The 26308-nt window shown below is 44.3% G+C and overlaps 1 pseudogene; it reads right to left on the bottom strand.

Annotated features, from left to right (window-relative positions):
• Positions 1-20219: 20219 nt before the first annotated feature.
• Positions 20220-21178, bottom strand: LOC142761096 (SUZ RNA-binding domain-containing pseudogene; annotated as a pseudogene).
• Between the last annotated feature and the right edge of the window lie 5130 nt (positions 21179-26308).

Here is a 26308-nt window from a genome sequence, read left to right as displayed (position 1 = left end):
GAGATAATTAACAAGTTCCCCCCGTGTAGTTTTCGGCTGAGCTCTCACCTTCCTCAGGATCAAGGATACCCCACGAGGTGAGATTTTGCATGGAGCCCCTGATCGATGTCGATTGACAGTCATTTTGTATGTCTTCCATTTTCTTACTATTGCACCAACAGTTGTCTCCTTCTCACCCAGCGTCTTACTTATGGTTTTGTAGCCCATTCCAGCCTTGTGCAGGTCTATGATCTTGTCCCTGACATCCTTAGAAAGCTCTTTGGTCTTGCCCATGTTGTAGAGGTTAGAGTCAGACTGATTAATTGAGTCTGTGGACAGGAGTCTTTTATACAGGTGACCATTTAAGACAGCTGTCTTTAATGCAGGCACCAAGTTGATTTGGAGCGTGTAACTAGTCTGGAGGAGGCTGAACTCTTAATGGTTGGTAGGGGATCAAATACTTATTTCTCTGTGCACAATGCAAATAAATATATATAATTTTGACTATGTGATCTGTTTTTTTTTAAATATAATCTATCTCTCACTGGTAAAATTAACCTAGCCTAAAAATTCTAGAATGTTCATGTCTTTGACAGTGGGCAAACTTACAAAATCAGCAAGGGATCAAATACTTATTTCCTTCACTGTATATGAAGATGTCTTCTGTTATATATAGATGTTATATAGATGTTATATGTAGTTCTATTGTATATTTTGATCGATGGCTATGAATCCCTGTAATGTAAGTTATGGGTTATTTTTCGTTTATATGTTTTAGGGAGATCCTCATGTCGAGTATCCTCCGTTTGTTGGTTTTGTTATTTTTCAAAATAATCCAATAAAAAATTTAGTCGTTTAAAAAAAGTAGTAACTACTGCCACTGCTTGTACAGAGATTACATATTCTAGACCTAGAAACAGTAGTAAATCTACACTATTGTGTTCTATCATGATGATATCACAATATCCTGTTGTCACGGCAGTGGGAAATGTGGATTCACTGAGCAGCTCCACCGTAGCGGAGAAGCAGCTGATCAAACAAAGTGTAACGTTAACGATTACCTCAAGGCTGCTGAAGTCTGCCAGGAGAGAGCGTGCACGTGAACCGCAACCCTAAATCCGCAACCACTCTGATCGACCGCGTCTAAGGCTACTCTGAGGCGTACGACAGAGCCGACCGCAAGGTGGGTTGTTCTTTGCTGTTCAGAACCCAGGTTGTCTTAGCAGAGTGAAGTCTGGCACGAGAGGTACAATGCAGGCAAACTTGAGCTGGAAACCAGACAGCCAGAGGGTAACTCAAAGTTCAAAGCAGAAGGCAAGCGGATATCAGGAATAGCAAAAGGTCAAAACCGGCCGGGAGCGGATACTCAAAATTGGTAAGCAGAGTGTAAACGAGAGACAAGCCGAGGTCAGTGTACACGAGGTCCAGAATCAGAAGTGCAGGTGATGTCAGAAGCTTGATCAGAAACCAAATGAAGAAATTCACAAGCAAAGGACAGGTGGAAAAGACAGGCATAAATACAACCCCACAGCTGATTGGCAGACGGACAGGGAAAAGACACAGGCTCAAGGCAAAGGAAGAACTGCCCAGAAGCTAGAGAAGTCGTCATAGCAACCTTAAAGGAGCAGGTGTTTTCCTAACACAAAGTCTATGAAAGTCTATAGGTCCAGCAAAGTAAATTATAGTCTCTAGGAGAAGAGTACTTGCTGGAAGTTGGCATATGACGGACTAGTCGGAAGCTGGCTATTCTCGGATACTGAAGTTGTCTCTGACACTGAGCTTGGCACCGACTCCGGACATTGGACTTGGCACCGATACCGGACGCTGGACTTGGCACTGACACCGGACACTGGGATAATGTAGTCGTCTTAGACCCTCGGGCTGGCACAGGCACCAGACACAGATGGTAGCCTCGTCACGGAAACTCGGGTTGGCACAGGCACTGGACACTGGAGTAGTGTAGTCATCTTAGATCCTCGGGTGGGCACGGGCACCAGACACAGATGGTAACCTCGTGACAGACATGGGAGGGCATAGGCACCGGGCACTGGTGTAGTGTAGTCGTTTAGACCCTCTGGCTGGTACAGACGATGGACACAGATGGTAAACTGGATTCGGATACTCGACTTGGCACTGGAACTGAACACAGATACTGGATACGGGAAACAGGATACAGGATATGGGATACAGCTAATTGCAAAACAAAAATAGTAAGACACAACATTATTTAGGCAAGGAAGGAGTGGGTAGAGTCCCTTTTAAAGTTCCAGGTGTGCTGGGATAGGTTGAGGGAGATTTTCCTGGTGCGTGAGCTGGCCCTTTAAGAACGGGGCGCTCTCTAAAGGCATCAGCCGGAGTGGACAGCAGTACGCGTGCCGGCGTCTCTGAGGGAGGAGACGCCGGCAGAAGCTCAAAGGTCTGCGGCTGCTAGTAAGGGGAAGATGCCAGCGCTCAGCGACCTTGGCCATAACATCTATGTATTTATTTTTAAGCTGTGTTCTATTTTGATGATGCCCCAATTAGATTTTCTCTAAATAATAAATTATATAGCAATGATTTCACATTATCTCTAGACTGTTTTCTATTTTGATGATGTTAGAATAGTCTGTGTCTTAATTTATGAGCTGTGTTATATTTGGTGATGTCACAAATAGAGTGTGTCTTTTTATAACATAATTCCATTGTGACGATGTCTTCAATTTGTTTGCTTTTAGTTTTCTTTTTTTTTCTATTATAATAATTTCAAAATTGGGTTAGTCATTATTTTTAAGCTGTGTTCCATTTTGATCGTAAAATACTACAGTAGTATGACTAAGGCACAAAAAAACCCTGATTTCCAACTACGAAAATAGTGACCTAGGATAAAACTAAAATATAACTTTTATTAACATGAATTAGACATTTCCAAAAGGACACAAAACACACAGGGTTAAAAATAGCCAATGTAGACTAGCAATGTGTAGTGAGTCAGAATACGTTGCTAAGATATTTGAAGTGGATACATATGGTATACGACAGCATGGGTGTATCTAGCCCCAATAAACCCCTGAAGATGCTACATGTGTAGCGAAACGTGTCGGGGGGGGGGGGGGGGGCTATCTCGTTTTTCATTTCTTTGTTAGTCTAGCAATTATATGAGAATTCTAACAGTTACTTGGTGTTAGTTCAGCGTTCTGCAGCCGCTGACTGATACACCCATGCTGTCGTATACCATATGTATCCACTTTAGATTTTACATTTTGATGCGGAAATAGGTGCATTTTTTTTGCTGCGGATTTTGGTGTGTTTTTATAAACTTGTCAGATACAATTCACAGGCGGAAACACCAGATAAATTGACATGCTTTGGATTTTAAAGTAGGCAGGTCAATTTACTTTCAGATAAAATTGGCAACATGTAGATGAGATTTCCCGAAATCTCATTTACTTTGCTGGTACTGTATTAAGCTGCGGATTTGCCCCATGAAAATATGTGTGGCAAATCCACACGTAATACGCATCATGTGCATTTGGCCTAAGGCTGGATTCCCACACACTGTATTTGTTGCAGATTTTGTTGCAGATTATGATGCAGATTTATGAGTCAAAGCCAGAAGTGATTTAAAAATGAATGGGAAATCTAACGTCTATGGCTGCGGACCGTCGTTCTGACTTACCCTCTGACAGACGTGGACATGTGAGTTCTCGGCGGCATCTCCCTCCTGAGAGACACCGGCACTCACTTCCTGGTTCAGTGACTGTCTCCCGCAGGGCCTTAAAGGGCCAGTACGCATCCAGTTGCAGTGAGTCTGCAATCAGCCCCGAATGCTGCTGCACAATGAAAAGGACTCTGCCCTCTTGATCATTGCCTGAGCATTGTTGTGTTACCTTAGTTTGTCTTGCAAATGGTCTCCTAGTGTTTTCTAGTTCCCAGTGTTACCCGTTCCTGCTGCCTGTACCCTGTATCCTCTGCTACCGTGCCTCTGTGCCGTCTAGAATTGAAGTAGAGTTGTGTCTTCCGCTGCATCCACTGTGTTACACCCACCGGGTGTCTGCCTGCTGCCAGAGCCTCATCTTAAGCCTGAATCACTGCTACTTTCTACATTGCCACAGGTACCCTTTCTGGACTATAGACACTGTATTGTACCTGGTTGGCCAGCTGCCTTTCCTCTACGCAGTACGGCCAAGTGGGTCCACACCCCGCATCGTGACAGGAAATATAAAGATAAAACCTTTACTTCTCCTTCCTCCTGGATCCACTTCTGGTTTTGGCTCAAAAACATCATCAAAACCTGCAACAAACACTTGATGTATGAATCCAGCCTAAGGCCGGGTCCCAATGGGGCGGATACGCTGCATACAAGTCACGTAGCGTGTCCGACCTGGAACCCACGGGACATTCCGTCTGAAAAATCGCACCACATTGTGGTGCGGTCTTTCGAACAGAATATCCGCTGCGCTAAAAAGCTGTTCATACTTACCCCCTCCCTCATTTGACGTCCGCTCTGGCCTCCTGCGATGATGTATCAGGCCATGTGTCACATGGGATAAAAGGTCATCCCAGGAGGCTGGACTGCTGCAGAAAGAAGGAGGGTGTTCTGGGTAAGTATGATTTTTTTGGGTTTTCAGTAGTTGCGATTTTCGCGGCATAATTGCTGCGAATATGCCGCAAAAGTCGCAACACTTGACTTTCTGTTGCGGGTTTTCCATCCCCATTAAATTCAATGGGGAAAACCCGCAATGGAAAATCAACTAAAACTTAACATTAATTGACATGCTGCGGATTTAAATTCTGCACCGCAGGTCAATTTATTAACGTTTACGCTGTATTTTTTTTCCGCAGCGTCGGCATGAGATTTTCTAAATCGAATCCACTTTGCTGCTACTGTAACTGCTGCAGAATTTCCGCACACAATTCGTTTACGCTACATGGGAACCCGGCCTTAGAATGCAGTTTGGTGTCTTTCTGGGTTTATTTTTTTTTAGCAATGTGCTCTTAGCTTTTTTATTTTAAAAAGTTGGGGTATGTTGTTAGGACATTTAGGACACACATTATCTGTTTGCAATGTACCAAGGAAACATGTTTGCCTTTGTTTCTTCTTTGTGTCATTACCAAATGACTGCAGAAAAAGCAATGAAAAGTCCTCAAGTTCTCATTAGTAAAAGCAGATGGGGGCTGTATGCTTTCTTCTTTATCCTACATTTCCATCTCTGACTTAAGACGGATCATCTCTAGCACAAACATTTGTTCAGTTTGTATTTGCTTAAACAAGAAGATTTTTACTTACCAATCATTAGGATTCATCTGTTGAGATAAGGTCTATGCTTCCCATCACATTTCAATACAGAAAGAGATATAGTCCAGTTCTAATTATTCTTTCATATTATTGCGATTATTTTTTTTCCTCATACACAATTTACTTGGAAAGATGTTTTCACGTTAAATAATATTATTAGTTTTTCTAAATATTTTATGACAGATCTGGCATAGCGTAGTGCTAGTAAAGTGAGGAGGTTGGAGTTTGTAGGTTACCTGACACTCTGGATATGACCAGACCCCATTTAGCTCTAGCTCATCAAATAAAAAAGTTCTGAGACAGAATCAACCAGTCCCGTCTGTAGTGAGAAAGGTTTAGCGTTCATCATACAGTAGCGATGCTTATTCTTAGGTACCTTCAGTGAGGGATAGACTTGAATTATAACAATGCCTTAAACCATTCAGGACCGGGGTGTTTTGGACCTTGATGCCCAGAACAAAATATCTCCTTTTGCTGTAGTCTAAAGGTGATATTTTATTTTACATTTTTCGTATACCACTTATTTCTTTATTTGCGAAACACAGAGCTTTTTTCTTATTTCTTTTTTCCATTTTTTCATATTTGGTTTCAAGGTAGTTTGTTCAATCAATAATATTTATCCCATAAATGAATCTTCTAGTTTTCTCGTGCTAAGCAATGCCATACATGTGTATATTGTGTAACTTATGATGTCGCTATAGCACGGTAAACAAAGAGTTCATTGCAGTTCCAAATGTATCTCCTCTCTTAACTTTAGATGCAGCATCTGTCATGGATGAAATTCATCCATGTACAGACATTTTTTAGTAAAGGCGCAATAATCAGATAGAACTCTATATATATTTAGGGGTAAAATACATTCTGCGTGATAGGAACATTGTATTGTTTTTATTATTTTTTACATTTTACTATATGATTTATTTATTTATTTAATAACAGTCTCTGATTCGAATGACCTCATTGTGATGCGATTTGTTATGGTCCTGATAACGGCATCAAGACCTTAGAATGTTAGTTATTGTCAGTCCTGGACACCCTTATGCTGCTGAAATCTGTCAATCGCAGCGTTCCTGCAGTTTTGTGGTGTTGTGTCCTGACAGCAACCAACAGCCTCTGGTCTGGGTACCATCATCGGGCCCTGATAGGTCCAGGTCCGGATGACAGAACCAAGACCGGAGAATGTAAGTTACCTGCAGGGCTAGACCCTGTTGTGCTTCTGGAACCCGGCAAACGCGCTGTTCCAGCAGTATAAGATCACTTTCAGACTTGGCGGAATTGCTGTTGAATTATGCTGCGGATAGTCTGCAGTGGAAATCCGCAGCAGCCCTTTTTTTCATTGGATTCTATACCTCTTTAAGTAACTTAGTTCAGACGTTGCAGAAAATAACAGTGCGGAATTTAGTCTGCGGTGCAGAATTTTCACTCCGCAGCATGCACAGCCTGCTACTGAGAAGCAGCAGAATTTCACTGCGGATTTCAGCCTTTGCAATGCAAAGGCTGAAATCTGCGGCAAGTCCGTTGGGATATTAGCCACGTGTGAATTACTTGTCAAGAATGCAAATTTTGCAGCAGAAAATTTCTGCTACATCTGAACATGCCCTTAGGCCGGGTACCCACGGATCGGATACACTGTGCAAAACCTGCGCAGCGTATTCGACCTGGAACCTGCAGCACCTTCCGTCTGAAAAGTGCGTTTTTTCTAATGGAAATTCTGCTGTGAAATGCAGCACTGGGAGAAAAACAAATGTCCATACTTACGCCCTCCCTCTTCTCTGCGTGTATTCTGGCCTCCTACGATGATGTTGCATGCCATGTGACGCTGCAGCCTATGATTGGATCGTTCTGGCGAAGTATGATTTTTTTTTTGCCAGAGTTCCGATTCATGCCGCGGATTCGCTGCAACTTTGCCGCAAAAGTTTCAACACTTGGCTTTCTGTTGTGGATATTGCATCCCCATTGAATTCAATAAGGAAAACCCGCAACGGAAAATCAATGAAAACGCAAATTGACATGCTGCAGATTTAAATTGTCACCGCAGGTTAATTTATTAACGTTTACGCTGCGTTTTTTTTCCGTAGCGTGGGCATGAGATTTTCTAAATCTCATCCACTTTGCTGCTACTGTAAATGCTGTGGAATTTCCGCACAGAATTCCGTTGCAGAAATTCGGCAGCAATTACGATACGTGGGAACCCGGCCTTAGGCCCCAAGTGCACATTCATTGCTATTTGTACGGACGCAAATCATGGATCCGTGAAACACGGATGGCTTCCATGTGCCGTCCTTTGTTTTAACAGACCAAATAAATAGAAAAGCCAAGACTGATCCGCGAAAAATGGACAGGAGTGGGACCAGTTCTAGTTTTCGCGGAACAGACGCACGGAACCGTTAAAATAACAGAAGTGTGCATGGCCCCATAGAAATTAATTGGTCAGTGTGCTATCCGTTAAAGGTACCGTTATCAGGAAATGAGCTAATCAGTACCCATTGACAGCACCTGGACCAGAGGCTATTAGTTACAGCCAGATCTGGGCACTTGCGGCAGAAAGAGAAAGAGGGAGTGTTTCTATCACCGACAGCTGTGGACCACTGGCATCACCCCTACCCCGGCGGCCACAGCCATCAGTTTGTTGGTACTCACCACCAAAGTTTCCAAACATCCGTAAATTTACGGACAGTCAGCAGAAATAGGTGTTTTTTTCTACCATCCGTAGTCTGGCAGGAAAAAGCACCGTCCAGAATTTTTCCTTATTTTCCCGGAACTTTTCACTGATAGTGCAAAGGAAGAGTGGCCGCAGCCAGGCATATTTTCTGATTCCACTTGACTTCTGCAGAATCTGAAATTATGCAGGCCGCCCGCAGTTAAGTGAGTTCCGTGGCGGGAGTGGACCAAGCCAGTCATCTGACCTGTCAGCGACATGACGTCAGATGACTCAGGTCAGGTGACTTGTCCACTCCTGGGCCGTCACCGACCACAGTCAGAAGTGGAACGCCACCGCTGCATGAACTGACCTCCTTGGCTCCTCCTAACGGTAAATCATGTCAGGCAGAGCGGAAAGCGGTAGGCTACCACTAACGCGCTCCGCTTTGTTTGCAGTGTGGTGTTTTTTTCAAGGTGGGGGTCTGTGTGGTGCTATTTTCAAGGTGGGGGAATGTGTGGTGCAATTTCTCAAGAGGGGGGCAGTGGTGCTATTTCCAAGGGGGGGTCAGTTGTGCTATTTTCAACGGGGGGGTCAGTGGTGCTATTTTTAAGGGGGCTGTGTGGTACTATTTTCAAGGGGGAGCTGTGTGGCGCTCTTTACAAGGGGGGGCTGTGTGTGGTTCTCTTTACAATGGGGGGTTGTGTGTGGAGCTCTTTACAAGAGGGGATGTGTGTGGCGCTCTTTACAAGGGGGGGCTGTGTGTGGTGCTCTTTACAAGGGGGCTGTGTGGCGCTATTTACAAGGAGGGGGTTGTGTGGCACTCTTTACAAGGGGGAGCTGTGTGGAGCTGTTTACAAGGGGGAGCTGTGTGGCACTATCTTCAAGCGGAGCTGTGTGGCACTATTTACAAGATGGAGCTGTGTGGCGCTATTTACAAGAGGGGCAGTGTGGCGCTATTTACAAGAGGGGCAGTGTGGTGCTATTTACAAGAGGGGCAGTGTGGAGCTATTTACAAGGGGGGCTGTGTGGCGCTATCTACAAGGGGGGGCTGTGTGGCGCTATCTACAAGGGGGAGCTGTGTGGCGCTATTTACAACGGGGGCTGTGTGGTGCTATTTACAAGGGGGAGCTGTGTGCCGCTATTTACAAGGGGGCAGTGTGGCGCTATTTACAAGGGAGCTGTGTGGCGCTATTTACAAGTGGGACTGTGTGGCGCTATTTACAAGTGGAGCTGTGTGGCGCTGTTTACATGGCAGGCTGTTTGGCGCCATTTACAAGGCAGGCTGTGTGTGGTGCTATCTACGGGGCACGGTTACTGAGGGGGCACTTTTATTTTGTCGAGTACTGAGGGATCATTATTACTGTTTGGGGCACTGTGGGTTACGAGTTTGTTTAGACTGGGATGGGGTATAGCTGGGGAGGGTGCTGAAAAAGCGAGAAACCAACATGTCTGTGTCAAATTATGCATATATGCGTCATGGCTGGAATAAAGTTAGCGGGGGAAAGCTGCAAGCGGAGCTGTGATTGGTGAGTCAATCCTAGCACACTGCACAGTGCACAGGAAATGATTTTGTAATTTGTCCGTAAAAATTTTGGTCTGTCCGTCATTTTTAGCTCAGTTGTCCAGAAATTTCTGAAGTGGAGGTTGGCAACCCTGCTCACAACCAGCGTCTCCCTCCCCTGGGACGATGGCACCCTTTGCCTCCTGCTCCTGGTGCCTGTAGGGTGTGCGCGCTCTAGCGGTTTCTTAAAGGGCCAGTGGGTGCACCACTAAAGTGTCCCCAGCCTCTCCCTGTACACTGGGCTATAAAGTTGGACTTGCCCACTGCCTGAGCAAAGTTGGACAAACCTTGTATTATCCTGCTAAGGTGGCAGTATCCTGTAACCTGTGTCCATTACCAGTCGGTATCCTGTGTCCGTTAACAGTTGGCATTCTGTATCCTATGTCCGTTACCAGTCGCTATCCTGTATCCTGTGTCCTGTGTCCGGTACCAGTCGGTATCCTGTATCCTGTGGCCGTGAGCGGTCAGCATCCTGCGTCTTGTACCCTGGTCCTTGCTCCCAGTAATCCAGCACAAGCCTGCTCCCAGTAATCCGGCACCAGCTGGTATACACTGGTATCCAGCTGTCACCAAGGTACCATCTACCTGTGACTGTTTTACACCTGATTGGCCAGCAGCTACTCCATTCCAGTGGAGTAGCCCAGTGTATCCACAACCCCATTGGACAATACACCGTTAATATACGGCATATTTGCAGATTGGCATACTGCTAGGTGTCGTATATTTACGTGAAGCGTTCAGGAAGGGTTCCATTTCTCTTTGCTCTGGCTGGATAATGCATTAAATAGTGTCTAGGCTAAAATGACAGTAACTTTCTAAAAGCATAAGCATGAAAGGTTGTCATATAACTTTGCATGCTTTCACTAATCTTTTTTGTGGTCTGTTCACTTAAAAAAAAAGTTGCCAGTTTCTGTGTCAGCCAATGGAAAAGGCCTAAGCTGTCTGAAAAGCTTGCATCTGTAATCTACTCAGTTAGCCAATTAAAAAAAGGTATCATACAAGTACAGATGATGTAGCTGTTCCTGTGAGGAAAAGACACATCTGAGCAGCATTTTATAGGTGGCTATTTATAGAAGGGCTCAGAATGTCCCAAGCCAAAATATTACCCCACCAATGGGGCTACTAGGAGCCCTGAGCACAGATTATTTACTGTAAATTTATTTTGCAGGGACTGTTTTCTTAACCGCTTGCAACTCTAATGACTCTGAAGGTTGAAACCCCAATTTGATAGGAGTAATAATACTTTCCAGTCTACCACATCCTTGCTAATTCTGGTGACCAATGGGGTTCTGCCAAATGTTCTGCAACAGTTCCAGTTTTCTTATTTTGGTGAAGCGCAGCTGGGGAGGCAGTTTTCACAAAAGTGATCACAATCTGCACAGTCCCTTCTCTGACTGCACAAATGTCTGGTTTAGCAAAATATTTGACTAATTTTTATGTTATACTGCGTTCAGCAAACAAATAAAATTGAGCAATGTTTTTAATTTTGGCTTGGATTATGACCACTGGTGGTGAGGCCCAGGAATCACCATGTTCTGGCTGGTGAGCCCATATAATAAGAGTTTGAGAAGCCATGCTTTAAACAGATAGGAACATAACTGGTGAGCACATAGGATCATTGGTAGAATTGGTGTGGGTGAGTGGTGGCACAGCAGGACCACGGGTCAGAAGCTACTCCACAGAATATGGAATATTTCATATATATAATAGAAAAATCGATGTGAAAACTGCTATACAGCTTTTTTACGGCCAGACTTAATTATTAAACATGTCTAAGGATTTATATTACTCTGAGGCAGAAGCGATGGCATCATATTTCCATTTCAGCTCTGAAAACAAAGAATACAGTTGCTGCACGAATATACATTGCTGGCAGATTTACAACTTGCCAATCTAAGCATAAGAACTGGGAAGGTGACAGGCTATCCAGTGGCGGACACAGACTGCAAAAGGCCCCTGTGCAGATAATGTGCCAGGGCCCCCCCGCCCCCCCCCCAATACCGACAAAGTTACCTAAACATATATATGCATATAAAAATAAACCTTACTAATAAAAATTATGAAGGAAGATTTATATTGTACATTTTATTACCAGTTTAGAACACAAGTAACACATTTTTTTCCGGGTTAAATTCTTATCTAAACTAAGTCCCTAAATGTGGGCAAAGAAAATGAAAAACCTATACTCACCTCCTCCGGCGCCTCCGTTCCCCCTCCGCAGCCCCTATCCCTTTCTGTGTTTACAAAGCTGCTGTGGTGACGCGCGGTCGATGGCACATGACCGCTGCAGCCAATCAATGCCCTCAACAGCGATTTGCTGTGGAACTACTGTCCTCAGCAGCACACCAATGAGGAGTTATTGGCAGCAGCGGTCACGTGCCATCGGCAGCACGTCACCAGTGCAGCCTTGTACACTTGTAACACAGACCGAGACAGGAGGATGGGGGCTGCGGCGGGTGAACGGAGGCGAGGGAGGAGGTGAGTATAGTTTTTTTATTTTCTTTGCCCACATTTAGAGACTTAGGTTAAATTGAATCATTGAATATAACACAAAGCACTCATGCAACTGAGATGCAATAATTTAGATGATCTTATCATGCTTAGCTTACTGCACTGTTACCTATCAAGCAGGACTGAATCTCAAGATATCTACAGAGGGGGCTGTATGGCGTTATCTACAGGGGGGACTGTATGGCGCTATCAACAGAGGGGGCTGTATGGCGTTATCTACAGGGGGGACTGTATGGCGCTATCTACAGAGGGGTCTGTATGGCGCTATCTACAGGGGGGTCTGTATGGCGCTATCTACAGGGGGGACTGTATGGCGCTATCTACAGGGGGGACTGTATGGCGCTATCTACAGGGGGGACTGTATGGCGCTATCTACAGGGGGGACTGTATGGCGCTATCTACAGGGGGGACTGTATGGCGCTATCTACAGGGGGGACTGTATGGCGCTATCTACAGGGGGGACTGTATGGCGCTATCTACAGAGGGGGCTGTATGGCGTTATCTACAGGGGGGCTGTATGGCGTTATCTACAGGGGGCTGTATGGTGTTATCTACAGGGGGGACTTTATGGCGTTATCTACAGTGGGGTCTGTATGGCGTTATCTACAGGGGTTCTGTATGGCGTTCCCTACAGGGGGGTCTGTAGGGAAAGTCATACAGCCCCCCCCTGTAGGGAACGCCATACAGACCCCCCTTTAGGGAACGCCATACAGACCCCCCTGTAGGGAACGCTATACAGCCCCCCCTGTAGGGAACGCTATACAGCCCCCCCTGTAGGGAACGCCTTACAGCCCCCCCCTGTAGGGAACGCTATACAGCCCCCCCCCTGTAGGGAACGCCATACACCCCCAATCACTCAAAAAAATGCGACCTACAGTGTGAAAAGACAAAAGACATGTATCCCCTATCCACAGGATAGGGGATACATGTGTGATCGCTGGCATTGATAGGGAGAGCGGGGGACCGAAAGTCCCCCGAAGTTCTCCATCACTCACCTCTGACTTCCGGTGTCTGCGCAGCTCAAGTGTGACCGGCGCTCCATTCATTTCTACGGAGCTGCCGACACAGACCCCGGAAGTCCGAGGTTTGTGATGGAGAACTTCAGGGGACTTTCGGTCCCCCGTTCTCCCTATCAATGCCAGCGATCACACACGTATCCCCTATCCTGTGGATAGGGGATACATGTCTTATGTTTAATGGCAGAGCGGGGAGATACTCCCTGCTCTGCCGTAGTGTTCCGTGGCATCGCGCTGTAGCAGCCATAGCGGCAGCTAGCGGAGATTCCGGCCAAGGTGGGGGCCTGTGCCGGCAGGTGACGCGGGCCCCCTCATGCCGCGGCCCCGTAGCAGCCGCTACGGCTGCTATAGCAGTAGTTACGCCCCTGTGTTAGGGGGAGTTCACACTGAGGTTTTTTTCGCGAAAAACGTCAGAAAGTGCCTCCCATTGAAATCCATGAAATTTTTCCTGCGAGCAGTAAAAACCGCATGCGGGAAAAAGAAGCGCAATGCCCTTTCTTCGGGCGTTTCTGTCTCTGACTTCCCATTGACAACAATGGCAGGCAGAAAATGCGTTTTTTGCTGCGTTTCCCTGCCCACGGCCCGATGGCCGAAAAACGCCACAAAAAAACGCAATGAAAAACGCGGGAAGTGTTCTACCGGCAGGTCAAAATATGCCTCAAAATTCCGGAAGGAATTATGAGGCAGATTTTTCTACATAAAAACTTCTCCCTTCTGACATGAACTTTTTAACTTCATCTACCTGTCCTCTGCAGTCTGCACGTCCTCCACTCGTCCTGTGTCTGTCCTCCGCTCATCCTATGAGTTCTCCGGCAGTCCTGACTGTACTGTCCAGCCGCCCGAAGTCTTACGTCGCACCGCCCCCTGTCCTCTCCCCTGCCTGAGCGCTCCTCCTACCACCAGCATCGCCGTCCTGTCCTATTCATCTGTGCCAGATTGGCAGTGCAGTGTAGCGGCTATCACCGGGCCCGGGCACCCGCCCCCTCCCTCCCGATTGGTAGTGCAGTGTGGCGGCTATCACCGGGCCCCCGCCCCCTCCCTCCCCTCATGCCTAGTGTTGTGATGCTACTAGGCATGAGGGGGCCCGTGCCGCCAGGCCTGGTACATAAAATGTAATGTGCCTGTCAGGGCGACACGGGCCCCCCCATGCCGCGGGCCCCGTAGCAGCTGCTACGGCTGCTACTGTGGTAGTTACGCCACTGAACGGGCCCCCTTCCCACGCGGGGCCCTTGTGCAGCTGCACCGGCTGCACATGCGGTATGTCCGCCCCTGAGGCTATCAAGGGAAATCTGAGCAATCTAAAGTCAACATGTCTAAAAAGAGCAAAATATACCCGTGTATAGCTGAGACTCTGCTAGTATTGTTTCTTAAGTGCTTCCTGATTACTTTGTCAGCAAGGTATAAGATTTTGTAATGTCAGATCCATTCTGTAAAGGTCAAATGTATTTGTGGATCTATTTCTATATACTGTTACTTATTGACTGTGGTCTTCATACGGCAGGTCTGTGGTTCGCTCTTTATTTAACGTCGACTAGTAGACTGATTTTGATCTGGGTCCCCGAGCAATTGGGATGTTTGCCCCTTCACCATAAATACATATATTAGTTCGTTTTTGACTCTCTCTGTATATTCAAATTTTTACTCTACCAAATGATTACTTCTAAATGCAGAAAGCAGTCAAAGTATATAAAAAGATTCGATCCTGCACTTTTATGTGTGATCATTAAGGTGAATACATTTATTAAGCAAAGCTCGGGTAGGGCCCCTTGTTCTTCTGTTCTCAATGTTGACCCCATTTATCCAATGCTCCTGGCAGGCCCCCGACTTCCTCATTGCATGATTGGTCAATCCAGCCCTATATGAGTTTTTTAAATGCAAAAAGTACACTAATATCTGATTTATAAAGAAACAAAGGAATTCTTCATAGGTGGAAAGTATGAAAATACCACTATCCAAGTATATACAGACATATTAAATTAGCCCTTATTTGATGGCCATTGAAGTTTGAGAGACCAGATTAAAGGGAACATCATTACCTGATCGGTGAGGGTCTGACTACTGGCACACTCACCGATCAGCTGTTTTGAAGGGGCCGCAGTGCTGCTTCCCCTTCATTCCTTATCTGCTCGTAATATGAATCGCCGACACACTTGTAGCAGCGGTTCAAAATATTACATCCTTCTCCCATACACTTCAATGGGAAAAGGCTGTAATACCATGAATCGCTGATGCAAGTGTGTTGGTGATTCACTGTATGAGCAGTGACAGGAAGGGTGAAGCAGCGCTCATACAAGTGCCGCGGACCCTTCAAAACAGCTGTTAGGCGGGGGTGTCGGGAGTCAGACCCCCACCGATCAGGTATTGATGGCCATCAATTTTTTAGGCCTGGAAAACCCCTTTAATGACTTATACTACCTTTGAATTATTAGAAAAGTCAACATGTCTGAAGAAATTGTCTTCAAACAATGAATGGTGAAATATATGGGATAATGTATTCGTATCTGTAAATTCTAAGAATATTTGTCAGCAGTTTACATTCTAGTAGTCTTAAAGGGGTGGATGCCCAGGACAACCTTTGCTCTAATGGCATATTTAGGCTTATTGACATCATGGAGAAGACCCCGAGATCGGGACTCTCTCCTATTAGCCAGAGTAGAGAGCCAGTTCAAAGAGCTGTTCTTGTACTGAGACTCAATATCACCATGTATACAATTCTATGGGCCCTGTTTAATAACACATTTTGCAGTATATAAAACATACAGTTGACAGCAGGTTCCCCCAGCCATAACAGCTAATCACTAGTGGTTTCTGCAGTTGCACCCCCATTGATCAGCTGATCGCCAAGCCGGCTACATTTGGAAAGGAGACATCCGCTTTAGAGTGTCCATCCAACTGAACCCAAAAAAAAAGATGTGCTTTGCGAGTGCGTGAATAAAGCATGCCACTCGCAAGGCACACTGATGCATAATGCACGTTAATGTGATACGCTTGTGTGAATGAGGCCTTAATGTCTGTGCTGCTTACTAAGCAACACTTTAGAAATTCTGATAGAGTGTGGGCTCTGTCTCCTTGGATCCCCTGTTCAAAATGGGAATTCTGCTATTGAGCTCCTATTCGTACTAAAAAGATACTAATTATTATTAATTATATTAATTGTGCATATTCTATTTTGTGAACGATTGGTTTCAGAAGTCACTCCCCACCATGAGTTATTGCATAGTTGACTGTTGACAAGGCGGACTGTGCTATTATACATTAGGGACTCTATCAGGGTAATTTATCAACCTTTCTTCTGGCTTAGAAAAGTCGCAAAAGGGCCAAAAAGTCGCAATTTATGGTGCAAATTGTGACTTATGGAATTTTTGTCCCACCCTCAGCACTTTTGTGGAAAGGGGGCGTGGATTTGGTAAAGGGTCACCGTGGCCCAACAAATTTATTATAATTAACAACAAAAAACCAGCGTAATTTATAGTGGAAATTTACCCCAACTCCTAACTGACATAGATTTCACTCTATGGGGCATAGCAAGGTAAAGGCTTGTGCTGTGCCGCTACTTTGCCCATTTGATCAGACTACCCCCCCCCACCCACCATTGAATAGTTAAATAAAAATAAAAAAATAGAAAAAAATGTATACTCACATCTCCGCTTCACTTCTTCACTCTGAGCCAGAGCCCCTCATGACTCCAGCACTGCTACTACAACGTACTGATGCTGGGCAGTGTCAGGACGATGTATGTGATACAGCACTAATGACCGATGAAGTGTTGCATCGTATACACTGCCCGGCATCAGGACCTTGTATGAACCACGCTGGAGTGATGAGGGACCCGGAGGGGAGAAGAGGAGCACTGAGGTGAGTATGTTTGTTTTTTTCTTTTATGGCTGATGGATGGCGCATGGCCACACATGTGGCGCACTGCCCAGCCGAAGAATGCAACACATTTATTAAGAGTTTTTTTTTCTTTTTAATAAATGTGTTTGAGTTTACTCCAACTTTTTATTTTATTAAGACTGGCGCATGAAACGTCAGTCTTATTAAATTGCCCCTATATGTTGTATTTTTAATTCATTTTGATACATTAATAAAAGATAATTATTCTTGGAATAATGTAATCATAATATGTATTAATAAAAGATATGAAATAAGGGTTCTAATGTGGTTATTGAGAGCAAATTGTGAATAGAAACTCTCCAATTAATACTTATGCCTTAAAGCCTCTGCTGGGTGCAAGAGGCTGTATGGCGACACATGGAGTATGGTGTGACTCTATAATGGTGTCCAGTGGAGCATGCAATAACTTGTCTTGTATTCCAACAGAAAAAACCTTGCCTCCATATTCAGAGGAATACGGAGCCCCATAGAAGTCTATAAATGCCCTATTGTGGCATGAGCCTTTATCCAGCTTTGATAGGGTGAATAAATAATTGTTGAATTTTTCCCTTAAATAAAAATGCCTCAACAGTGGCCGCAAAAACAAGCATGTCTGAGGGTCAATTAGGTGTGAACTAGACCTACATGTATTTAAAGAGAAACTTTCATACATGTGCAGCTGTGTGCAGCATGTAATGGGCAGGGCTGCACAAACCCTGGGGCACTTTAAAAAAAAATTCTACCCTCCTCGTTATTTAGATATCGGTTGCATTATATTTGGCGCCTTATATTTAAATAACCCCCTGAACTGTCAATGGGGCGTGTAATGGCAAAGGGGCGTGTAACATGGCTGTCACACTGTCCAATCAGCTACGGACAGTATCACAGCAAAAGCTGGAGAGATGAGAGAGTGTGCGCGCGCACGCTCTCACACTTCAGCTCTTGGCAGACAAGGACAAGACTGATCTCACACAAGAGATCACACAGTCTTTTACTTGTCTGTCAAACTGACAAGGGGACGTGTAATGGCAAGGGGGCGTGTCACTGCTGCGGACTGTGCAAGCTCTCCAATCAGCTACGGACAGCACGCTCTCACTTTTCAGCTCTCGGCAGACTGCTACGGACAGTGTAAGAGCTGGAGAGAGGCGAGCGCGCATGTGTGCTCTCCTCTTCAGCTCTTGCCCTGTCCGTAGCAGAGACACGCCCCCTTGCCAATTCGGCAGACAAGTGCAAGAGATCAGTCTTGTCCTTGTCTGCCGAGAGCTGAAGAGTGAGAGCATACTGTCCGTAGCTGATTGGACAGTGTCATAGCCATTTTATACGCCCCTTTGCCATTACACACCCCATTAAGAGTTCAGGGGGTTATTTAAATATCGGGCGCCAAATATAACGTCACCGATATCTAAATAACGGAGGAGGATAGAAAAAAAATTGTAAAGTGCCCCAGGGATTGTGCAGCCCTGCCCATTACATGCTGCACTCAGCTGCACATGTATGGGCAGGTGAAAGGTTCTCTTTAATAAAACTATATTATGTTTTTTGTGTTTTTAGGGACTTTTTTAATTGACTTTTATAAAAAAATGTTTTTACTTTTTTACGATACAGCTTCTATGTATCCTGTATACAGCTGTATCATTATCTCTCAGCCGATTCCATCAGTTCAGCTGAACTGACAACAGGGCTAAGAGCGGGTATCAGGGTATGTGCACACACACTAATTACGTCCGTAATTGACGGACGTATTTCGGCCGCAAGTCCCGGACCGAACACAGTGCAGGGAGCCGGGCTCCTAGCATCATAGTTATGTACGATGCTAGGAGTCCCTGCCTCACTGCAGGACAACTATCCCGTACTGAAAACATGATTACAGTACGTGACAGTTGTCCTGCAGCGAGGCAGGGACTCCTAGCATCGTACATAAGTATGATGCTAGGAGCCCAGCTCCCTGCACTGTGTTCGGTCCGGGACTTGCGGCCGAAATACGTCCGTCAATTACGGACGTAATTAGTGTGTGTGCACATACCCTCATGTGTGTCTGACATACAGGATTTTCCTAGTATCGAGTTGATGGTACACACCATTCAAAGGTGTACAGAGTCTTTAAGGGAGTAGGTAAAAAGCCTCCTTTCAGCATTTTTAAACTCTCCATGGCAGTTTTTACTAAAGTTTTTTATTTGAATTTTGATCATGTGTTTTTTCAGTGTTTTTCAAATCTTATAGAGAAGTCTACTAGAAAACCACAGAAAAAAAACACTATACTAAGAGCATACATACTTTGGAAAAAAACGCTCTAACCTCAAAAACCCACAAAAACACTACAAACCACAGAAACTACACAAAAAAAACAGCAAACGCTGATTGTGAATCCATCCTTGGGCTGGAATCATACATGCCGCTATGGCTAAAAAACTGCATCCAAAACTGCATCAAAAACCAAAGATTAACTATAAACATGAAATATATATGCCTCCTATCTTTTTATAAAGAGAATTCAGTTTTTTTAAAATTAAATTTAGATAAACCAAGAGGTAGATAACCAGCAGAAACATTTTCAGGTGCGATATAGGGAGATAGGAGCACATGTGACTTGCAGTGGTCTGGCATGATAGTCTATAAGCAGGGTTACACAGGGTTAAGCTGCACTGCCAACCTCATTGGGGACGCAGCATACTACAGTAGATCATTACATGTTTTAGGAACCACAAAAAGAAAAGTCATGTGTTTTATCTCCGTGGCTACTTCATGAGTCGGTGGTGCTGTTGGAGTGATAGGGCTTCATCACAGTTTTCCAGTAAATAGTTGTAATCTCAAATGTTTACTGTACATATTTGCAAGTATTGAGCAAAATAAAATAAAGAAAACATAGCAGATATTAATTAAATCAGTGCATACACAGCCTATGTAATGCTTTCTAGGGAAAAACAAGTAACAATCATTAAAAAAACATAAATGGTTTACCTCTGATGAAATGCGCGGAGACCAAAGATATGCGCTAGGCAGTGATATAATGCTCAGGGGTCTAAGTGAAGAAAACGTAGACATTTTTTTCTCGACAGACTTTATTTTCATATATATGACTTGCATTTCATATTACGTGATTTTGATGTTTTTTATAAGAACATGTCCTGTATTATGTTTGCTGGCTGTCCTTCTTTATTATAAGTATATGAGGGGCATTACATATTATTTATGAACAGGGCTGAAGTATATGGACCCCGTAGAGACAAATAGTCAGGAGCTCCCTTTTTACATCTCCGGTCCTCCAACTTGGACCACACTGTGTACTTTTGGTGGACACCTGGGGTGAATACATAATCTTTTCCCTATATATCTTTTAATATGTAGGCCCCAAAACACATATTTTCTTTAAACTATTAAAAACTCGCTCATGCGCACGACACCTGAAGAGGAGGGGGAATCCTCATGGAGAACGTCTTGTGCAGCGAGAGGAGGCAGACATGCACTCAAAGAAAACTCATGAGACGGGGGAGGGGGGACATGAGACCCGCTTCCCCCTAGAGACGGGACTAACATATCGTTATTGCTGGCGGTAACTTCCATAGAAGAGGCAGTTGCAGGCACCGGGCGCCCCCAGCTCTGCCCGCTCCCTGCCCACCCATCTACTGCACATGCGCACACTTTCCCTTGCGATAAGATCCGGGGCAGCCTGTGGCAATGCGCCAATCACAGTGGTCGGAACTACAGGGGTGGCGGAGGGGGGTCACAGTGCACGGGGTTTAAGGTCACAGTGGGCGGAGCAAAAGGTCATCAAAGTGCAAGTAAATGAGGCGACTCCCTCTGCTCATGTCCATTGGTGTGACAGGCCGGTGAGGCCCATGGCGTCATTCTCCACGTATCTCTATCTGCACTGTTTGAAACCTTGTGAACCGTCCGGACCCAGCGGCTGCCGGATCACGTGATTAGATGGTCGGGTGTCCTCTGATTGGTTGATTCGGGCAGGCCTGTCAATTGCCTTCTCTGGCTCCTCCTCCGGACTCGCACTGCCGAGGATACGTTTCCTGGCTTCTGCGTACTCTGCCTCCCTCTGCGCCAAAGACTTCACAGGCACGGTCGGCCGGCTGCTGGCATGGGGGTTACTTGACAATCCGTTGCTCGTAGGCCTCTTAAGGATCCTGATCTGTGGCGGTGGACCAGCCGGAAGAGAGTCGTCTTGAATAACCACGGGCGTTTTGAGTAGAGACTTTGATTTGCTCTCCCTCTGTGTGATCTGCAGCTTCTTCTCTAACCGTCGATCTATTTCCCCGCTATCGGCCGCTTCTTCCCAGCTCTCCGCGACCTCATCTTCTTCCATCTTCCGCTCAGCCGCATATTTTGTGGGCTATTAGAAAGCAGAAGAAAAATTGAAGCTTGTAGTTTGTTGCATGCTGTCCCCATTTTTACACTACAGTATATTGTCCATATAATAGGATTTGTTAATTTAATATAAGGGAAATTGTGAAAATTCTGTGGAACGGCTACTAGGCAGAAGGTGAGAGTTGACCGGTAGGGGTGGCACTTTTTTGGACTGGACACCTGACAGCAGCGCCAGTCGTACTTCTCTGATGGCAGTCCTCTTTTAGTAGACCTGTTTTATTTTGATGAGATTCTGGGTCCTAATAAATGACTTATATTGTCTTGAATGCAATGGCTTCCATGCAACACATTGGTATCTCATCAACGTACATCTTTTGCACCTCTACATGTTTGTAGACTTTAGGCTGGATTCACACTCAGCGATTCGCTGTGTTTTTGTGCACTTTTAATGCGTTTTTATTGTGTTTTTTAATGCATTTTTTGAGTGCGGCCAGATGTTACATTGAGGCCAGGTTCACACATACAGTTTTTGATGCAGTTTTCAGCTCAATTTTTTTTAGCCGAAGCCAGGAGTGGATACAAAAGGAATAAAATGTATGAAGAAAGGACTGATACAGCTCCTTTTTTATGTCTTGTGTTTACCTTGTGTTTGAATAAAAAAAACGGAGCCACAAACTTTACCAAAAACTGCATCCAAAGGTTGTGGGCGATGCTGGCCTTGAATCGTAAAATATAAATGCACTACACACAACTGCATTTTAGTTTGTGACGTTTTTGAGGAGTTTTTGTGGTCAGTAGCCTTTTTTTTCCAAATGCAACCTGGTCTTGGTATGGTGTTTTTCCCATAGGCTTGTCTATAGGTCTTAAAAAATGGGCGACATTTTTTTTTTTTACAAAATGACATTAAATCAAAAACGCTACAAAAAAACACCACTAAAAATTTTTTAATAATCCTAGCATATTTGGAAGTGTTTTTTTATGCAGAAAAATTCTGTGTGTGAAGGAGGTCTTCAACAGTTAATACAAGAGGACTGCTAGGTTAGTTACATGATCTTCAAGAATACAACATTTGGGTTGACCATTGTAGATTTTATTGGGTTTGATAGTATTATTTACTTTATTTGGTTACAGCTGGATTTATTAGTACAATTGCACAGTTTCAGGTGCAGTCGACAGTTAACTTTGCTACAGATCTTTGATCCAATAAGTATCATCCATACAACTGTTGTGGTTTTGTCCATGAAATCTTCATATTAGTAGAAGAGTGCTGTATGGTGTTGCCATCAATAAAAGTAACAATGTATAAGATGAAGATGCAATATAAAAGCTAACTGAAAAGGCTGAGAGTGCAAGCTATCAAAACACATTGGGGGGAATTTATCAACGTTTCTACGTTTTTTGGCGTAGAAAAGTCGCAAAAGGGCCCAAAAGGTTTTTTGCACCATCTTTTCCAATTTTGTGAAAATGGGCGTGACTTCACAAAAGGGGGTGGGTCAATGGCGGCTCAACATATTTATTATAACTTTCACCAGAAAAATTGCGTAAATTATAGTGGAAATCTACGCCAGCTCGTAGCTGGCGTAGATTCTACTCTGTGGAGCGTAGTAAGGCAGAGGCCTGTGCTGGGACGTGCACCTCAGCCTGCTGATTGAGCAACCTGCCCAATCACCACCCCAGTGGACAATTACATAAAAAATAGAATTGAAAAAAAAACATTAATGCTCACCTCACCGCTCCTCTTCTCCCCTACGGATCCCCTCAGGCTACCTCAGTGTGTAATGACGCCAGGCAATGCAGCACTGACGATATTGAGTGCTACGTCGCATATAAGGCCATGACGCTGCTCAGAACTAGGACCTTGTATGTGCCGCGCTGGAAAGCTAAGGGAGCCTGAGGGGACCCGGAGGGAAGAAAAGAAGTGGAGGGATGAGTTACGTATGTGTTTTTTATTTTATTTTATGGCTGATGGCGGGGAATGGATGGTGCATGGGTGCGTTCAATGCACCATAATTGTAGTGAACCGCCGGCCAAAAGATGCGACACATTTATTAAAAAATATGTTGCATCCTTCTCCAACGTTTCATTCTATTAGAACTGCTTTATGAAATGCAGTCTTAATAAATTCGCCCATTGTTCGTTATACCTAACACTACTAGTTAGCCAATAAAAGGTATCACTTTCACTACAATCCTTCTAATTTCAAAGAAACCTACTATGTAAACCTGGTTTTATACACATTTCACTTGTGATGTTTGTCAATTGAACAGATAAAACAAACTGCTGTGCAGGGTGAACTGCACTGTGCTTACAGCAGCCCCAGTGCCAGACGTTGGTTAAGTAGGCGGTGAAGTGGTGCTGATAAATCGAAAAGTTCTGATGTGAATGTTGATTTATCAAGAAGAAAAAGAAAGTAGAAGTTAGGCAAAGATTCCCTCACAATGTTCTATCATCTGAAATTATTATTATTGGAGCTGCTGGAATGATTATTTAGACACTAAACTGTGGTTGAAGGTGATAATAAAGAGGAACTGTCACTTCTCCTGACACGTCTGTTTTATTAAATAATTCTATTTCCCATGAAATAACAATTTGGAACATATTTTATTGGAAATGTGCCTTGTGCTATTCCTCCTAGAAATGTATCGTCAAAGGGGTGTGTCCCAACACAGTCTCATTCTGTCAGCACTGATTGGACATTGACAGACTGTGTAGGGACACACCCCCAACTGGTAACATGCAGTGTCAATTTGGTCATAAATTTCTGGGAGGAATAACAGAGGAATGGCACAACATAGAGTTCTAAGAAAAGATGCTCCAGAATTGTAACTTCATGGAAAATACAATTATTTATTAAAACAGACAATTCAGGAAAGGTAACAGGTCCTCTGTAAGTGGACTCATATACCGCCTACTTATTTAAATCTTATGGAATATCTTTTAGATGTATGTGAACTGACTGATGACCAGTGAGCTTTAAATGGTTTTCCATGGATAAACAACCCCTTCTTTATTTGTTCTTTTTTTATTAACTAGAGCCAAGAGCTGGATCAATGCTGCAGAAAATCCACAGTTCCCTGCACAGCGGGGGTCCTGGGACGCTGCATTGCAGGGTAAATCAGTACAGACTACTTAAAGAAATGATGTGGCCCCTTCATTCTCGGGTTCGGTGGGGATCCCAGAGATCAGACCCCCACCGATCATAAAGTGATGGAATATCTCCACGATATGCCATAACTTTGTAAGATAGGACTACCCCTTTAATTTCATTGTGCACCAGAGCATTAGAGAATCTATGTATATAGAGTTAGCATTGTTGTCATTGTTGTGACTATTATAACCATTGCAGCCCTAAATTCCTAATTTTGTATGATCTTTATACAATAAAAAAAACATTATACAGTTGCAGTTTATACAATCTATATTGTAAAAAGCCCTTACAGTGGTTGCAGCTACATAATCCATTTGTCCTTGGACTTCAAGGTCCAGCCGAAGTCCACTTGCAAAATCTATAGTACATTCTGAAGTCTTAATATTATTTGCTTGACCTACGTGCTCTTTCTTCATATGGAGGCACTGGATCCTGATAGATACTGATGCAAGAATCACTTGATGCCTTCAGGATGGCCTCTTCATATGGCGGAGGTAAGCATATAGTTAGAAAAGAGGCATCTGGTACCAGTGTACAGTACTGAAAAGGCTCTGTACTCCAGGGTAAAGTGGAGAAGAAGTCCATTTCTCTTTCCTGGTGATTCTCCTGTAAACTTATGGCAAAAATTTGGCCTTGTGGGATCTTACGCCGGCACTTCCGATATAGAAAAAGTACACAAAAACCTATTACTAGCAATGCTGTTGTAGGTAGTATGATGCATAAAAATGGCTGTAGGTCTTCTTTGGTAGAATTTATGTGATTGTGATGCTTGCTCTGGAAAAAAGATAGAAGAGACATATTAAAAAAAGAAAAATTCACCCCAGTTATTGGCATTCAGGGGCACAATAACAGAGTGCTCCGTCAGATGGTTAGTACTGTCCAGGACAGCCATATCATGAAAAATAAGGGGAGGCATGGGGATTTTATACTATATGCCATATGTGTGCAACACAATAGTGCCTTACAATGTCCATATATTCTGCTAGCCTGGCTTTAGAGTACAGTAGTGTGCTGGAACTAGTCGAGAGGGAATATTATCCTTGAGTATTGAGGACCAGGGTGGTATAGACTACAAGGAAACAAAGCACCAAGTGTGTATCTATGTTTTATTGCTAATGTACTATTTATCAATAGTGTTGTGAAAATGATACTTTACAATGCGTTTATGATTTGGCAGAAATGGCGCACATTTGGGGAGATTTAGCAAAACAAATGAAAGGGAAAAGTGGAGCAATTGCCCACAGCAACCAAGTAGATTACAGCTCTCATGTCTGGTGCAAGTACATAGTAAATTTGGCACTACACAGGGAGCATATGGCTCATTTAATGCAACAGTTTAAGTATTATGCAATGGCCACAACAGTTTTAGCAAAGAGAACCTTTCACCTCCCCATACATGTGCAGCTGAGCGCAGCATGTAATAGGGAGGGCTGCACAAACCCTGGGGCACTTCACATTTTTTTTCTACCTACCTCCGTTATTTAGATATCGGTGCCGTTATATATTTGGCGCACGATATTTACATTTCCTCCTGAACAGTCTTACTATCGATGTGATACTGTCCAATCAGATATGGACAGTGCCACAGCAAGAGCGAGGAGAGAGAGTGTGCGATTGCAGTCTTTTCATCTGAACTGGCAAGGGGGTGTGTCTCTGCTACGGACGTGTAAGAACTGGGGAGCGCTTACACTGTCCGTAGCAGAGACACGCACCCTTGCCAGTTCGGCAGACAATACAAGACTGATCTCTCGCAACAGCTGAAGAGATGAGAGTGCGCTCTCTTCTCCACAGCTCTTATACTGTCCGTAGCAGTGACACGCCCCCTTGCCGATTCGGAATTCAATACAAGACTGATCTCTTGCAAGAGCTGAAGAGATGACAGTGCGCTCTCCTCTCCACAGCTCTTATACTGTCCGTAGCAGTGACATGCCCCCTTGCCAGTTCGGCTGAAGACTAATCTTGAAAGCTGAAGAGTGAGAGTGAGATCTCC

Source organism: Rhinoderma darwinii, chromosome 4 (assembly GCF_050947455.1).
Source record: "Rhinoderma darwinii isolate aRhiDar2 chromosome 4, aRhiDar2.hap1, whole genome shotgun sequence".
NCBI lineage: Eukaryota > Metazoa > Chordata > Amphibia > Anura > Rhinodermatidae > Rhinoderma > Rhinoderma darwinii.
Note: the sequence above shows the minus strand (reverse complement) of the source record. Positions and strands in the feature narration are given on the sequence as shown.